The sequence below is a fragment of the Gorilla gorilla genome, chromosome 9, assembly GCF_029281585.2.
Source record: "Gorilla gorilla gorilla isolate KB3781 chromosome 9, NHGRI_mGorGor1-v2.1_pri, whole genome shotgun sequence".
Lineage (NCBI taxonomy): Eukaryota > Metazoa > Chordata > Mammalia > Primates > Hominidae > Gorilla > Gorilla gorilla.
The window spans coordinates 127,525,588-127,540,621 of record NC_073233.2 but is presented as its reverse complement, the minus strand read 5'-3'; positions in this window follow the sequence as shown (position 1 = coordinate 127,540,621).

Sequence of the window (15,034 nt, the reverse complement as noted above, 5' to 3'; positions counted from 1 at the left end):
CAAATCCTGGCTGCAACACTCACTGATGAGTGGGCTTGGAAAGGGCTTATTTCCTGTTTCCTCATTAATTCCTCACCTACTTCATAGGGTTGTCGTCAGGACCAAATAAGATAAGGAGCTGAGCACAGTGCTCGGCCTGGGGCATGAGCCTAGTACATCTCATTTGCAGCTGTTTTTGTCCTGACATCCCCTTCAACCTTGTGCTTTCTCCCCATCTGTACCAGACTCTCCCTTCTCTTGTCTCCCTGTCTGACTCTTCCCCTGCCTCCCCTGCCCTCCACCTGGGGGTGCTCAGCCCCTGTACCCTCTGCTCTCCTCACTCTACACACCTCTTTCAGGGGCAACATCCACTCCGATCACCTACCACAGTGGTTTGGGCAAAAAATGAGAGTTTTGATATGTGACCACTGGGTAAGTTCTTCGGAGCCTCAGTTTCCCCTTTGGTAAAATGGAGATAAGTCTGCCTCTCCCACAAAGCTGAATGAGGCTGGGCCCGAGAAAGGCTGCAAAGCCTGAGAAACATGTCAGTTGTCACAGTGGACTTTGGCCCGTCACCTCGAACTTCTCCTCTAGATCAGCTGTTTCTCTTCCCTCCCAATTCCCAGGAAGTCCTTTCTACTTGCGGATCCTTCCCTCTGCCCCTACACACTTTCAAACCCCATCCTTGGTTCCCCCAATCCCACTCCTTGTGTTCCTATTTCTCCCCACATCTCCATCCTTCTCCCACACCCAAAGCCTCCACCACCTTGGACTCTTCCCTCCATCTCTCTCCTCCAGCCACCAACAAGTTCTTTTCCTTCAACTTCAAAACCTTCTTTTACCCTTCCCTTCTTTCCATCTCCACTGCCACCACCCAAGGCCATCACTGGTTTGCTGCAAAGTCACGGCCCCAGCTTCTCCCATGGGCCCATCCTGCTTGTGGCCAGGGCAGCTTGCTTTTTCAGGCACACCTTTCATCCCACGGTGCCAGCCTCACAGGGGAAGTCCAGATCCCTCTGCCTGGCTTTCTGTCTCCCCCAAAATCCACCTCATCTTTCACTGTGTGAGCAGAGTACAGGGGGAGGGGGTAGCATTTTACCCAACCAGAGCAAGAGACATACTAAACACACCTACATCAGAGCATCCCTGAGCACTTGCTCTTTGCCACCTCCTCGTCACAGAAAGCCCCCTCCCTCCCGCTGCCCATTTAACTCTCATCCAAGCTCACCACTCAGCTCAAGAAAGCCCCACTCACGAAGGCTTCTCCAGCCCACAGAAATCTCTCCCTCCTCTGACGTTATCATCAGGCCTGGGATTTTTTTCTCCTTAAGACATTTTTATTATGAAAGATGACATCCAAATACATACAACATCATAGCAAAAAACATGTGCCCAACATTTTTTTAGTTCCACTTTTTAATTTTATGCATCCACAAGGTTTAAAGAGTTACATAATTCTACTGGGTTTGAAATTAAAAACAAAACACGACAGTAATCCCTTGCTTTCCAACCCCTCACCCACCCCAGGCAGAGGCAACCACTCCTTAGAGGCAACTATTTCAATGCTTTTAGCTGATTCTTTTGATATTTACCTCCAAATCTCTTTAAAATGTGCTTATGTTGCTACGTCTTTGTTATTCCATTTTTGGCATTATCTATTGACTTTCCATTAAATAGTATGAAGATTTGGCCGTCTTCCCCCTCCTGCCATCACACACACACACACACACACACACACACACACACACTCCTCCTCTCCATCCTGACGATTTGTGTATATTGCAATTTTTGTTAGATCAATATTTACATGATTGTGACGCTAAAGATGCCTTTCTGATACTAGATCCTTTGTAAGTGATTGCTTTTCCCTTGTCTTTCTCAGGAAACTTGTAGAATCTTCTCTTCATGATTTTGCACCTTGGTGTGAGCTATTTTTTCACCATGTTGGACACTTGGTAGGCATTTTCAGTCTGGAAACTCATGTTCTTCTGGCCTGGTACTTTTCTTGAGTTAGTTTACAACTTCCCCTCCTCTGTTTAGGTTTTCTTTCCTTCATATAGAGGACTTCCTGGACCACTCCACTAATTTTCTTATCTTTTCTATTTTCTATCTCTTTGTCTTCTTTGTTCTATGTATTAGTCTATTCTCATACTTCTATTAAGAACTGCCTGAGGGCTGGGTGCAGGGGCTCACGCCTGTAATCACAGCACTTTGGGAGGCCGAAGCGGGCATATCACTTGAGGCCAGGAGTTCAAGACCAGCCTGGCCGACGTGGCAAAATCCCATCTCTACTAAAAATACAAAAATTAGCTGGGCATGGTGGTGTGCACCTGTAATCACAGCTACTCAGGAGACTGAGGCAGGAGAATCCTGAACTCAGGAGGCAGAGGTTGCAGTGAGCTGAGATCACACCATTACACTTCAGCCTGGGTGACAGAGTGAGGCTCTGTCTAAAAAAAAAAAAAAAAAAAAAAAAAAAAAATTAAAAAAAAATTAACTACTTGAGACTGGGTAATTTATAAAGGAAAGAGGTTTAATTGACTCACAGTTCTGCATGGCTGGGGAGGCCTCAGGAAACTTACAATCACGGCAGAGGGTGAAGGGGAAGCAAAGCACCTTCTTCACAAGGTGCCAGGAGAGAGAAGTGCCAGCCAGGGAAATGCCAGACACTTATAAAACCATCAGATCTCGTGTGAGAACTCACTATCATGAGAACAGCATGGGGAAACCGCCCCTGTGATCCAATCACTTCCTACAAGGTCCCCCTCATGACATATGGGGATTGTGGGAACTACAATTCAAGATGAGATTTGGGTGGAGACACAGCCAAACCATATCATTCCACTTTCTGAGAGATTTGTTTGGGCTCAGGAAACAATACCCCAAAATGAAGCTCTCAGCAGCAGCCTCAGAAGCAAAAGCTCTTCTCTGATCTTCTCCTGCCCATTGTCTGTCAGTCCAGTTCTCCCTCAAGGCCAGCCACAGAAACAAGAATCCTTTTTCCCCAAAGCCAGCCACGAAACCTAAAAAGATTACTGTCATTTTCCCTTTGCCTTTCTGCATAAAAAAACTGCCCATAAAGAAATTATCTGACCTACCTTGTTAGATTGCAGGTTGTGAGACCCCCTAATCCAGAGACGGTCCTGATGCGCACACCCAACGGAAGGAAAGCATTCTCAGAGAGGCGGAGAAGAATCTGGACAGACAACCCTGCTGGGTTTCCCCACTCAGTCTATCAGCATTAGGTCAGACCCTCTTTCTTTCTATCGTATTTCTACATAGCTGTTCATACTCGTCTTTTGCATGTTAAATTTTCCTCAAAACTCCAGAAGTTCGAGGGCTTTGGCCCCCACATTTCCTAGGCCTTATCCTCTAATGCTTCTACTGAAATTTTCAATTTCTCCTGTTATATTTTTAATTTCTAAGAGCTCTTTTTTGTTCTTTTATATAGCATCCATTTCTTATTTCATGCAATTATCTTCACTTATCTATCTAAAGATATTAATAATAGTTCTTCGGAAGTTTTCTTCTTCCTACATCGCACTTAGCACTGCTGAGTTGCTTATTGTCTTGTTTGTCTTGACTTTCCCGCATTATTAGCTCCTGTGTGAGAGTTGGGGACCGACTGTTAATTGGAAGCTCTTAGTGGGTGAGTGGGACCTGTCTGACCATGAGATCCCTGTAGGGTGAATGGCTATGTAGTTGGGGAACCTCTGATGTCTGTATCTTTAAATCTTTCCTCTTGAGCTAACCAGATTCCCCAGAAAGAAACTCTTCCAGTCTTTGGCTTAGAAAGTAAAGGCCTGACTGTCAGCATTCTCAGGAGAGGGATATGGAGGCGTCAGGCTCCTATATGCATAAGTTCATTATGAAGAGACCAAAAACACAAAAGGAGAAACAGAAAGATATATGATCTGCATGTTCCTTATCTGACTAAAACACAGCTTTATGTGAGTCAGCGGCCACAACCCTGCCCCCTCCCACCCTCCAGGGAGGTCAGCTGACCTTGGACACTACGACATTCCAAAAAAATTGTGTAAAGAAACTTCATCAGAACCTCCCATACTTGAAGCCCTAACCCCTTCTTTTGTTAACCATGTATAAATCTTTTACTCTTGCTGTCCAGCAAGGCACTCACTACTGACTGCTCCTGCACATTTGTCTTTTCTCCTGTTAATCTGTCTAATGTCCATCCATTTGCAGGGCCCCAACTACACAGACCCAAGCTGGTAGAGAGGAGGTTTTTTCTTCCAACAGTTTCATCTCTTTCCCCTTTTTTTTAAACATAGTATCTCTATCCTCAACCTGGTATCCCCCAATCCAGAGATCCCGTTTTACCATTTCCAGGAACAAACCTCAGTCTTCTGCCAGCATGGAGAAACAGCAATTATCCACTGCTATAGTTTACTCTTTTTTTCCTTTTTGAGACAGAGTCTCACTCTGTTGCCCAGGCTGGTGTGCAGTGGTGTGATCACAGCTCACTGTAGCCTTCATCTCCTGGGCTCAAGGGATCCTCCCACCTCAGCCTCCCAGGTAGCTAGGACTACAAGTGTACATCACCATGCCCAGCTAATTTTTTAATGTTTTGTAGAGAAGGGTCACACTGCCAGGCGTGGTGGCTCACGCCTGTAATCCCAGCACTTTGTGAGGCTGAGGCAGGTGGATCACGAGGTCAGGAGTTCAAGGCCAGCCTGGCCAACATGGTGAAACCCTATCTCTACTAAAAATACACAAATTAGCTGAGCGTGGTGGCAGGTGCCTGTAATCCCAGCTACTCAGGAGGCTGAGGCAGGAGAATTGCTTGAACCTGGGGGCCGGAGGTTGCAGTGAGCCAAGATTGCACCACTGCACTCCAGCCTGGGCGACAAAATAAGACTCTATCTAAAAAAAAAAAAAAAAAAAAGGAGAGAAGGGTCATACTACGTTGCCCAGGTTAGCCTCAAACTCCTGGACTCAGGTGATTTTTCCTGCCTCTTATAAAACCTGACACTTATAAAACCATCAGATCTCATGAGAACTAACTCACTATCATGAGAACACCATGGGGGAAACCACCCCTATGCTGAGGTTTAGCCTCCCAAAGTGCTGAGATTACAGGCACGAGCCATTGTGCCCAGCCACTGCTATGGTTTGAATCTGTTCCCCAAGTTTCACGTGTTGGAAACAATCTTCAAATTTATATGTCAATTGGAGGTGGGGCCTTTGGGAGATTCTTAGGATTAAGTAAGATCATCAGAGTGAAACTCCTTCTTATAAAGCCACCAGTCCCATCAGGGAAAAGAGACCTGAGCTGACATGTATGCTCCTGCCCTCTTGCCATGTGATGCCCTCCACCATGTTATGACACAGCAAGAAGGCCCTTGCAGAAACTGAGCAGATGATGACACCATGTTCTTGGACTTCCCAACCTCCAGAATTATAAAAAATAAATTTATTGTCTTTATAAATTACCCAGTCTCTGTTTTTGTTTGTTTGTTTGTTTATGACAGCACCTCATTCTGTCACCCAGGCTGGAGTGCAGTGGTGCAATCTTGGCTCACTGCCACCTCTGCCTCCCGGGTTCAGGTGATTCTCCTGCCTAAGCCTCCCAAGTAACTGGGATTACAGGTGTCTGCCACTACACCCGGCTAATTTTTGTATTTTTAGTAGAGACAGCGTTTCACCATGTTGGCCAGGCTGATCTCGAACTCCTGACCTCAAGTGATCCGCCTGCCTCAGCCTCCTAAAGTGCTGGGATTACAGGCATGAGCCACTGCACCCGGCCCAAGATCTCCTTATTTTAGCTCCCTTCCTCACTCTACTTTCCAGCAACAGTAGTGTCACCAATGCCTGAGACTCTGGAGGGGTTTTGGAGAAAGGGGGTGGGAATTGGCTTTTTAGCTTTCCCCTCTTTCAGTTTGGGCTTCAGCTTTTCCCAGTCTACTCAGTTTACTCATTCATTGCTTTACAGTTTCCAAACTTGGGCTGCTGTTGTCTTCTCTCCCATTATTTCTGGCACAGGGCAAACCCCAAAATTGGGGCTCAGCCCGGGAGGCCACGTGGGTTCTTGGCTTTGTGCAGGAAGAAATTCAAGCACAGGAAGGAATTCAAGAGCAAGCAGAATAAAGTGAAAGCAAGTTTATTAAGAAAGTAAAGGAATAGGCTGGGCACGGTGGCTCACCCCTATAATCCCAGCACTTTGGGAGGCCGAGGCACGTGGATCGCCTGAGGTCAGGAGTTCCAGACCAGCCTGGCCAACATGGAGAAACCCCTAAACTCTACTAAAAATACAAAAACTAGCAGGGCATGGTGGCGTGCACCTGTAATCCCAGCTACTCAGGAGGCTGAGGCAGGAGAATCACTTGAACCCAGGAGGCGGAGGTTGCAGTGAGCCAAGATCGTGCCACTGCACTCCAGCCCGGGCAGCAGAGCAAAACTCCATCTCAAAAAAAAAAAGAAGAAGAAAACTAAACGAATAAAAGGTGGTTATTCCATAGGCAGAGCAGCCTTTGAGGGCTGTTGGCCGGCTATATTTATAGTTAATTCTTGATTATATGCTAAATATGGGGTTGATTATTCATGAGTTTTCCAGGAAAGGGGCAGAGATTTCCCAGAACTGAGGGTTCCTCCTTCTTTTAGACCATATAAGGTAACTTCTGGATGTGCGATGGCATTCGTAAACTGTCATGGCGCTAGTGAGAGTGCCTTTAGCATGCTAATGCATTGTAATTAGCATATAATGAGCAGTGAGGACAATCGGAGGTTGCTTTTGTTGCCATCTTGGTTTTGGCAGGTTTTGACTGGCTTCTTTGCCACATCCTGTTTTATCAGCAGTGTCCTTGTGACCCGCATCTTGTAAAACAAGTCCTGCCGAATTTCTGTCTCATCTCCACCTTTATGGGTTTCTGATTTTTCAAAAATCCCTTTATAGTCACTTTAGGGTTTTCAAGAAGAGCAAGATGAATTGTGTGCATTCAATTCACCATCTTTACCTGGAAGTCTCCATCTGCATTCCATCTTTGAACTGATGGGCTTATGCCTTTTAATAAAATCCTTTTACTGTTATTTCCATGGGCTTTGGGGTGTGTAAACTAATGAATGGGTTCAACTTGCCATCTTTAACTGGAACTGATTTGTTTGTTATTAAACTTTGCTCTAGACATAAATGTCTATCTCCCCACTTACAGCACTTACAGTGGTGAGCTTCTTAAGAAGAATTTTTTGTTTTTTTGTTTTTTGCCTCAAAAGCCAGCACAACGGCTAGATACCAAAGACTTATGACTGGGCCTAGGTTTTCATGTTATTTAAACTAACTTCCCTTCTCCTCCACAAATGTGCATTCAACAAATATTTACCAAATATTTAGTAAGGATCTACTCTTTGTCAGGTAATATTCAGGCCCCAGGCACACAGCAGAAGTCAAGTCCGACTGAGTTGATGCTCACATGGAACTTGCATTCAGCTCTGTTAAAGTATCCTCTAGGAGCTTATTACTTCTCAAGGCAGCCCACCCTATCAGCTCCTGCTGAAAACTGGTTTCCCATTACTTTCGCTCATTGGTCCAAATTCCTCCTGGCAGAGGCTCCCTCTTCTGTAGGATAGACCTCCAGTTAAGTAAAGATGATCTGTGATTCTGTTTTCTTCATACTTTCCTTCAACCACTCATACAGTTCCGGCGCCTCCTCCCACAATGAAGTCACGAAACACTCAGGATGCTCCCCCATTCTCTTCCTTCTTCTCTGTGAGTAGGAAAGTGGGATAAAGTCAAAAATAATATATTTAGTCTCTGTCCCAGGTTCCTGGCACAGAGCTTCAAAAAGCCTCAGAAGTTTGAATGATAGGAATGTCTTTTGTTATTCATAATGAGCCCTTTTCAGCCACACCTGAGTTTATGCTAATGAGATGACTCACAGCAGATCCCCTAGACAGTTTCAGAACAGAGGCTGGTTCTCAGGAAAACCAACCAAGGGATTAAAGAGTTGGAACTTTCAGCCCCTCCCCTCTCCCTTCCACCTCCAGGAAAAGATGGAGATGGAGTCCAGTCACATGGCCAATGATTAAATCAATCATGCTTACATAATGAAACCTCAATAGAAACTCTGAACAACAAGGCTTGGAGAGCTTCCTGGTTGGTAAACATACTAATATTGGCATACCAGAAGGGTGGCACACCCTGACTCCAACAGAAGCTTTTGTGCTTGGGACTCTTCCAGACCTTGTTGTGTGTGCATGTTCATCAGGCTGTTTATTTGTATCTTTTACAATAAAATGGTAATTGTAAATATAATGCTTCCAGTGAGTTCTCTGAGTCATTCTTTATCAACCCAAAATGGGGGTGTAGAGGAACCCCCGAATTTATAGCTGGGCAGGCAGAAGTGTGAGTGGCTTGAGGACACCCAGGACTTGTAGTTGGCACCTGAAGTGGGCAGTCTTGCGGGACTAAGCCCCTTAACCTGTGGGATTTGTGCTAACGCCAGGTGGCTGATGTCAGAACGGAATTGGATTGAATTGAATTGGATTGAATTGAATTGAATTGAATTGAATTGAATTGAATTGAATTGAATTGAATTGAATTGAATTGAGTGACATCCAGTCAGTGTCAGGGGACTGGTGTGGGAAGGCAGAAAGGGAGCCTGCTGTGATGCCCGGCACCCCAATATCTTTCCCTCTTGGCCTCATGCTCTCTGCCCAGCCAAAGAGAACTCAATTTACCCTTGGAGCACCATTGTTTGATGGGATGGGCCTAGGGCTCTGAAAACAGCTTCCTTCCTTCTACAATTGTGTGTACTGCAATCTATGTTTACCATTATTTCCCGTTATTTCTCTGTTTGATGGAAGGTTTACTTATCATCTCCAATGACTGTAAAACCCATCAGAGTTGTCTTGGCTCCTGTGAAATGTCCAGCAAATATGGGCATTCAGGGGATGCTCAGTAATGGTGGTTGGCATGTGTTAGCTTGGCATGCATTAATTTGCCCTTTGAAGAGATCCTGCCCCTCCTCCACCCTCCTTCCCTCCTGCAGACTCCCATGAAAGCTTTCATGAGTGCTCAGAGGGTCCTCATTGGAATGAGTCCTAGAGGCCCAAGTCTAACTTTTGTTGGATTGGGAGGAACCCACGTGGATATATATCACAACTTCAGTTTTTGTTGGTTGTTTTTGAGGCTGTTGTTTTGGTTTACCATGGAACATGCACCTGTATGTGCAGGGGTGGGGGTGGTTTGATGAGTGATATGGATGCTGAGGTGTCTGGCCAGGCATCCCACTTCCTGCAAGACAGGAATAGGAATAACAACTCACATCTGCACATCCCTCTACGGACTATCAGGTTCCTTCCCACACCAAAGAGCATCCTCCCAACCTGTGTTTGTCTGTAACCCTAACCAATATCCCAGTTTTACAGATGGGAAAAATAAGGCTAAACAAAATTAGGTAACAGCTAGCAAATGAAGAGGTCTCAGGTCTTCTGACTGCAGATCTCTTGAGCTTTCCGTTCCACCATTCTGTGACCCACCTGAAGGCAGAAGGAATCACAGTGGGTAGGCAGAGAGAAAGGTGCAGGATCCTTCTTTCCCTGTCATCTCCCTTCTGTCCCTCACACTGTAGCTCTTGCCTCACTGGCTCCAATGCACAGAGCCAATTATGTGCCTCTGCCAAGCACACTCCAGCTGTGGGGTGGGAATGGCAGAGAAGAGCCAGAGGCTAAAAAGCATGTGCACCCATTAGCCAGCAGTCCACAGCACTGGGTTGGGAGGGGGAACAGTTGGCATTGGCTGCAACAATACCCTCTTTCCTTACTTTTAGCCCTTTCCAAGCTTCTGCCCCTTGCAATTTGCTCTCCAAAATTGCCCCAACCAAGTGAGGCCACTTTTAGGCTGATTCAGAAGAAGACCAAGAGTGGGCTTACTCAGTCCTTTCTGGACAAGGGGGAACTGACAAAGCTCCTTTCAGGAATCTCTGGGCCTGACTCTCTAATCTTTTTTTTTTTTTTTTGAGACAGAGTCTTGCTCTGTGGCCCATGCTGGAGTGCAGTGGCGTGATCTCTGCTCACTGCAACCTCTGCTTCTTGGGTTCAAGAAATTCTCCTGCCTCAGCCTCCTGAGTAGCTAGGATTACAGGTGTGTGCCACCACACCGGGCTAATTTTTTTGTTTGCTTTGTTTATTTTTTCTTCTTTTTGAGACAGAGTCTCATTCTGTCACCCAGGCTGGAGTGCAGTGGTGCAATCTTGGCTCACTGCAACCTCTGCCTCCCGAGTTCAAGCGATTCTTCTGCCTCAGCTTCCTGAGTAGCTGGGATTACAGGCGTGCACCACCACGCCCAGCTAATTTTTGTAATTTAAGTAGAGACGGGGTTTTACTGTGTTGCCCAGCTGGTCTTGAACTCCTGGCTTCAAGTGATCTGCCCACCTCGGCCTCCCAAAGTGCTGGGATTACAGGTGTGAGCCACTGCTCCTGGCCAGATCCCCTAATCTTAACCCTTGTGTCCAGCCCATCCACCTGGAGCAGGAAGTGGAAGGAGGGAAGGGCACTGGGACCACTTTCTTTGTTTTGGGCTCGTCCTACTGCCAGAGCCTCAGCAGGGCCACCATATCTGATGGCAGAGTAAGTGCTTATAACTTAGTGCTAACGTCAGGGGCTCTGAGACCAAGTGCTATTAACATTGATCTTATTTTTACCAGAGAAGAAAGTCCAGAGTTAGATATAAAAAGTCTTACATTATTTAAATATGAATATCATCTTTGTCTGTTTTGTGCTGCTCCCACAGAATACCTCAGACTGGGTAATTTATAGTGAATAGAAATTTACTGGCTTATGGTTCTGGAGGCTGGGAAGTCCAAGACTGAGGGGGTGGCATCTGGTAAGCCCTTGCTGCACCTAGCATGGCAGAAGGCATCACATGGGTGAGCGAGAGAGAGCGGGAGAGACAGAGAGAGGAGGTGGGGGAGAGAGAGGGGGGAGGAAGAGGGTGAAGACAGAGAGAAGGGCTAACCTCTTTTTATAAGGAACCCATTCCTGAGACAATGGCCAATGGCATTAATCCATTCATGAGGGCAGACCCCTCATGGCCTAACCACCTCTTAAAGATCCTGCCTCTTTCTTTTTCTTTCTTTCTTTTTTTTTTTTTTTTTTTTGAGACAGAGTCTTGCTCTGTCACCCCAGCTGGAGTGCAATGGCATGATTTTAGCTCACTACAACCTCTGCCTCCCAGTTTCAAGTGATTCTTCTGCCTCAGCCTTCCAAGTAGCTGGGATTACAGGCACACACCACCACATCCAGCTAATTTTTGTATTTTTAGTAGAGATGGGGTTTCACCATGTTGGCCAGGCTGGTCTCGAACTCCTGACCTCATGATCTGCCCATCTCACCCTCCCAAAGTGCTGAGATTACCGGTGTGAGCCACCATGCCCAGCCTCTTTTTCTGTTTTTTTAGAGACGAGGTCTCTCTCTGTTGCCCAGGCTGGGGTACAATGGCACAATTATAACTCACTGCAGCCTCAAATTTCTAGGCTCAAGCCATCCTCCCACCTCAGTCTCAGCCTCCTGAGTAGCTGACACCAACTACCTGCTAATAGCCATACTACAAACACCCAGCTAATTTTTTATGTTTTTACTTTTTGGAGATGGGGTCTCATTATGTTGCCCAGGCTGGTCTCAAACTCCTGGCCTTAAGCGATTTTCCCACCTCAGCCTCCTAAATAGCTGGAATTACAGGCATGAGCCACCGTATTAAGAGGCTCGCCTCTTAATATGGTTACAATAGCAATTATGTCTCCAACACATGCTTTTGGGAGGGACACATTCAAACCATAGCAAATACCTTCTGAAAAGTTGACCTGAACATTTACATAAGCTGTCACCCGGGAACTTATCTTCTAATGCAGGTGTAAATGACTATTAGAGATACTTTGCTGAAAACTTGGTGAACAAGCAGAGAGCATGAGGATGTTAAGCCCCTTTAGAGAGTAGAGAAGGTGTGGCACGGGAAGGGGGAGCTAGCTAGGATACTGAGGAAAGGCTGAGTCTTCACACAGCTTGGTGAAGGTTTCCTCGGCACCCAGATCCCAGCCTCTTTCTTGCAATGGATCAAGATGACTTGGTGACATTCTCTGCCACCCTAACTTCCATCTGATCATGATATTTTCCCCACCTACAGCATGTTTTAAGCTTAAGGAATAGTTTTAAGTGGATTCCTGCCCGCTCCCTCCAGCTTTCTCATCCTAGGGCCCCCCCGGCTTTTTTTTTCCCCGGGGCGGGGGAGGCGGTTGAGACCTGCTTAATTTATTCCAATGACACAACCGTGATCCCAAAGTGTGCAAAGTTAAAGCCTTCAATTGCAGCTGAGCAGAGGGCAGGAATGGTACACCTGGGGATGGTGGTGAGTCAGGAATGACAGGCAGGCGGCCATGACCAGGGCAGCCTCCTCCCCACATGGCCAGGGACAGGGGAGTGGCCTGAGGAGCAGGACCCAAGGGTAGCCCAGGGCTGGGGAAGGGGGCAGAGACCTCCCCTTGGCCTAGGGCCACTTTGATGGCCCTGTTCCGTGTGGCATGAGGGTGGGGGGCGATTCATCCGCTACTGTATGTGAGGAAGCTGGGAAGGTGGGCTTGGTGAAGGAGTAGTAAGTGTCACCTGGGCTGGGAGCTAAAGAATAGATATTTTCTGATTTGAGAAGACATCTGAATGAGACCAGATGGAAAAGGCATCCATCTCTTGATTTGTACAGGTGAATTACCCACACTGCGGCTTCACTGGGGGCAAATTATCCACATTCATGTTGAGAGCATCCTCCCTTCTGTTTGTCCTCATACTTTCAAGAACTCAGAAGAACCCACGCAATCTCAAACAGTTCATGGAGTAAAAGGCAGTCAGTTCTAAGGGAAGCTGGCGCACCCATCGGGCTGTCCTTGGCATGGGTAGTAACATTAAGCAGGCTGATGGGAAGGAAGGTGGGGACCCCTTAAATTCTCCTATATTAACCCTCCAAAGGAGGTTCTTCATTCCAGCCTTTTGAGAGCCCTGAGTCCGGGATCACTCAGGTTTATCCCGGGTCAGAACTCCAACACCTTTTCATCTCAAGTAGCTTGGATTAGCCACTTCAACACCCCACTGAGTTGGCTTCAAGCAATAATCTGGACAATGAAGAGAGGATCAGGGCCACTCCACAGCCTAGAAAGTGTGGTTTCTGGGCCCTACCCAGCTTCAGGGCCTAAAAGCCACTCTTAGCTCTTCCCAAGAGATCTCCAGAATCAGAATGAGAGAGCTGCATGGAAGCGACACCAGGCCCTGTGCGGTGTGGTCAGAGTCCAAGGCCAGGGCGCTTGCCCCAGTCACATAAATGGTTAGCAAAAGCCAGGGTGCGGCCCTAGTCCCACCCTCCCCTAGCCCCGAGGGGTCCTTCCAGAACTGCCACCTGAACAGGTGGCTGCTCCGGTGCTGAACCCCTGCCGAGCTGAGGGTGACCCTGGACATCCACCAAAGTCCCTGCGGCGGGGGGCGGGGTCCGCCCGAGCTCTAGCTCGGTATAGGGGGCTGCCGCAGCCTGATCACGTCTCCGCCTCCCTGACTGGGCTGGCTCGTCGCCTGCTGCTCCCTGGCAGCTGTCTGCCGCTGCCGGGAAGGTGATTGCCATGTTTGCAGCTCCTTTCCTTGTTTGGAAAGATCTGGAGGCAGGTGAGGCTGCCGGGAAAGCGCGACTGACAGGTTGTGATCTGCAGGTTTCGGCGCCGGGCTCCGAGCTCCAAGCAGTCTGGGGAAGGCTGTCCGTCTGCTGGGGGCTGCGTTCCGCCTCCGCGCCCCGTACGTGCCCCCTCTCGCGGGCCGGGTGCCGGCCTTTTCCTCTGGGCCCCGCAGGCCCCCCACAGCCACCAGACCCCAGCCAGGGTCGCCTGGCCCTCCCTCTGGACCCGAGAGACCCCTAAACAAACCCCCAGCCCCACGGGCCGCCCTCCTCCACGGGCAGTCCTTCCCGGTGTCTGACTCAAATCTCCGGCTCTGGCACGACGCCGCGTCTCTGTAGGAAGGAGCATTGTGCGGTCGTGCCGGTTCCTTCCCGCGCACTTGGAGGGACCCACCTAGCAATCAGTCACGCTGGCATTTTTCTCCGAGCCGACAAGGCAATTTGTGAGGAGCAGGGCTTTCTCGCCGGCTGGATGCTAAGTGGGAGCAGAGGAGGTGGGCGTGGGGGGCGTTCTAAAGAGATACCCAAATTAAACATCCAATCTGCCATGTCCTGTGTCACTCAAGGCGATTCATTTTCTCCCTGGCTCCCGCTGGGGCGGCTCCCAGAAGCGCCAGGACGTGGAGCTGCGGTGGTTGGCGGCGCGTCGCCTCCTCCGCGGAGAACAAACGGACGTCCCGCGGCCCCCGCCCCACCGCAGCTCTAAGAGCCTGCGCCCCTGAGCTCCGCCGCGCGGAGCCGCGGGAGAGGGATTCGGAGGACACAATGGGTTGGAGGAGGGGCTTGGGGGTTTCTAGGCGCCCTCCCTCTTCCATTATCTGCCTCAATAACTCAGCAGGAGGTTGGGCCGGAAGCTGAGGGTTTGTGCGTGGCTGAGTTTGCACATTCCAGAACCTAGAAGTGGCTCCCATACTGCCTTCCAGGCCCCGCGTGCTGCTCTGCTCTGAGTTGGAGTCCTCCTCCAACTATCCAACTAGTGCCCAAGCCTGCCATTCCTGCATTCAGGCCAAGGAGGAGGGGCTAGGGGCTCAGAGGATGCAACTCTCACCCTTGCAAATGGCATTTTTTTTTTTTTTTTCTGAGACAGAGTCTCACACTGTCACCCAGGCTGGAGTGCAGTGGTGCAATCTTGGCTCACTGCAACCTCTGCCTCCTGGATTCAAGCCATTCTCCTGCCTCAGTCTCTCGAGTAGCTGGGATTACAGATGCATGCCACCACGCCCGGCTAATTTTTGTATTTTTAGTACAGATGGGGGTTCATCATGTTGGCCAGGCTGGTCTTGAACTCCTGACCTCAGATGATCCACTCGCCTCAGCTTCCCAAAGTGCTGGGATTACAGGCGTGAGCCACCGCACCCGGCCTGCAAATGGCTTTTTGATGAACCCCATGTGTGCAGT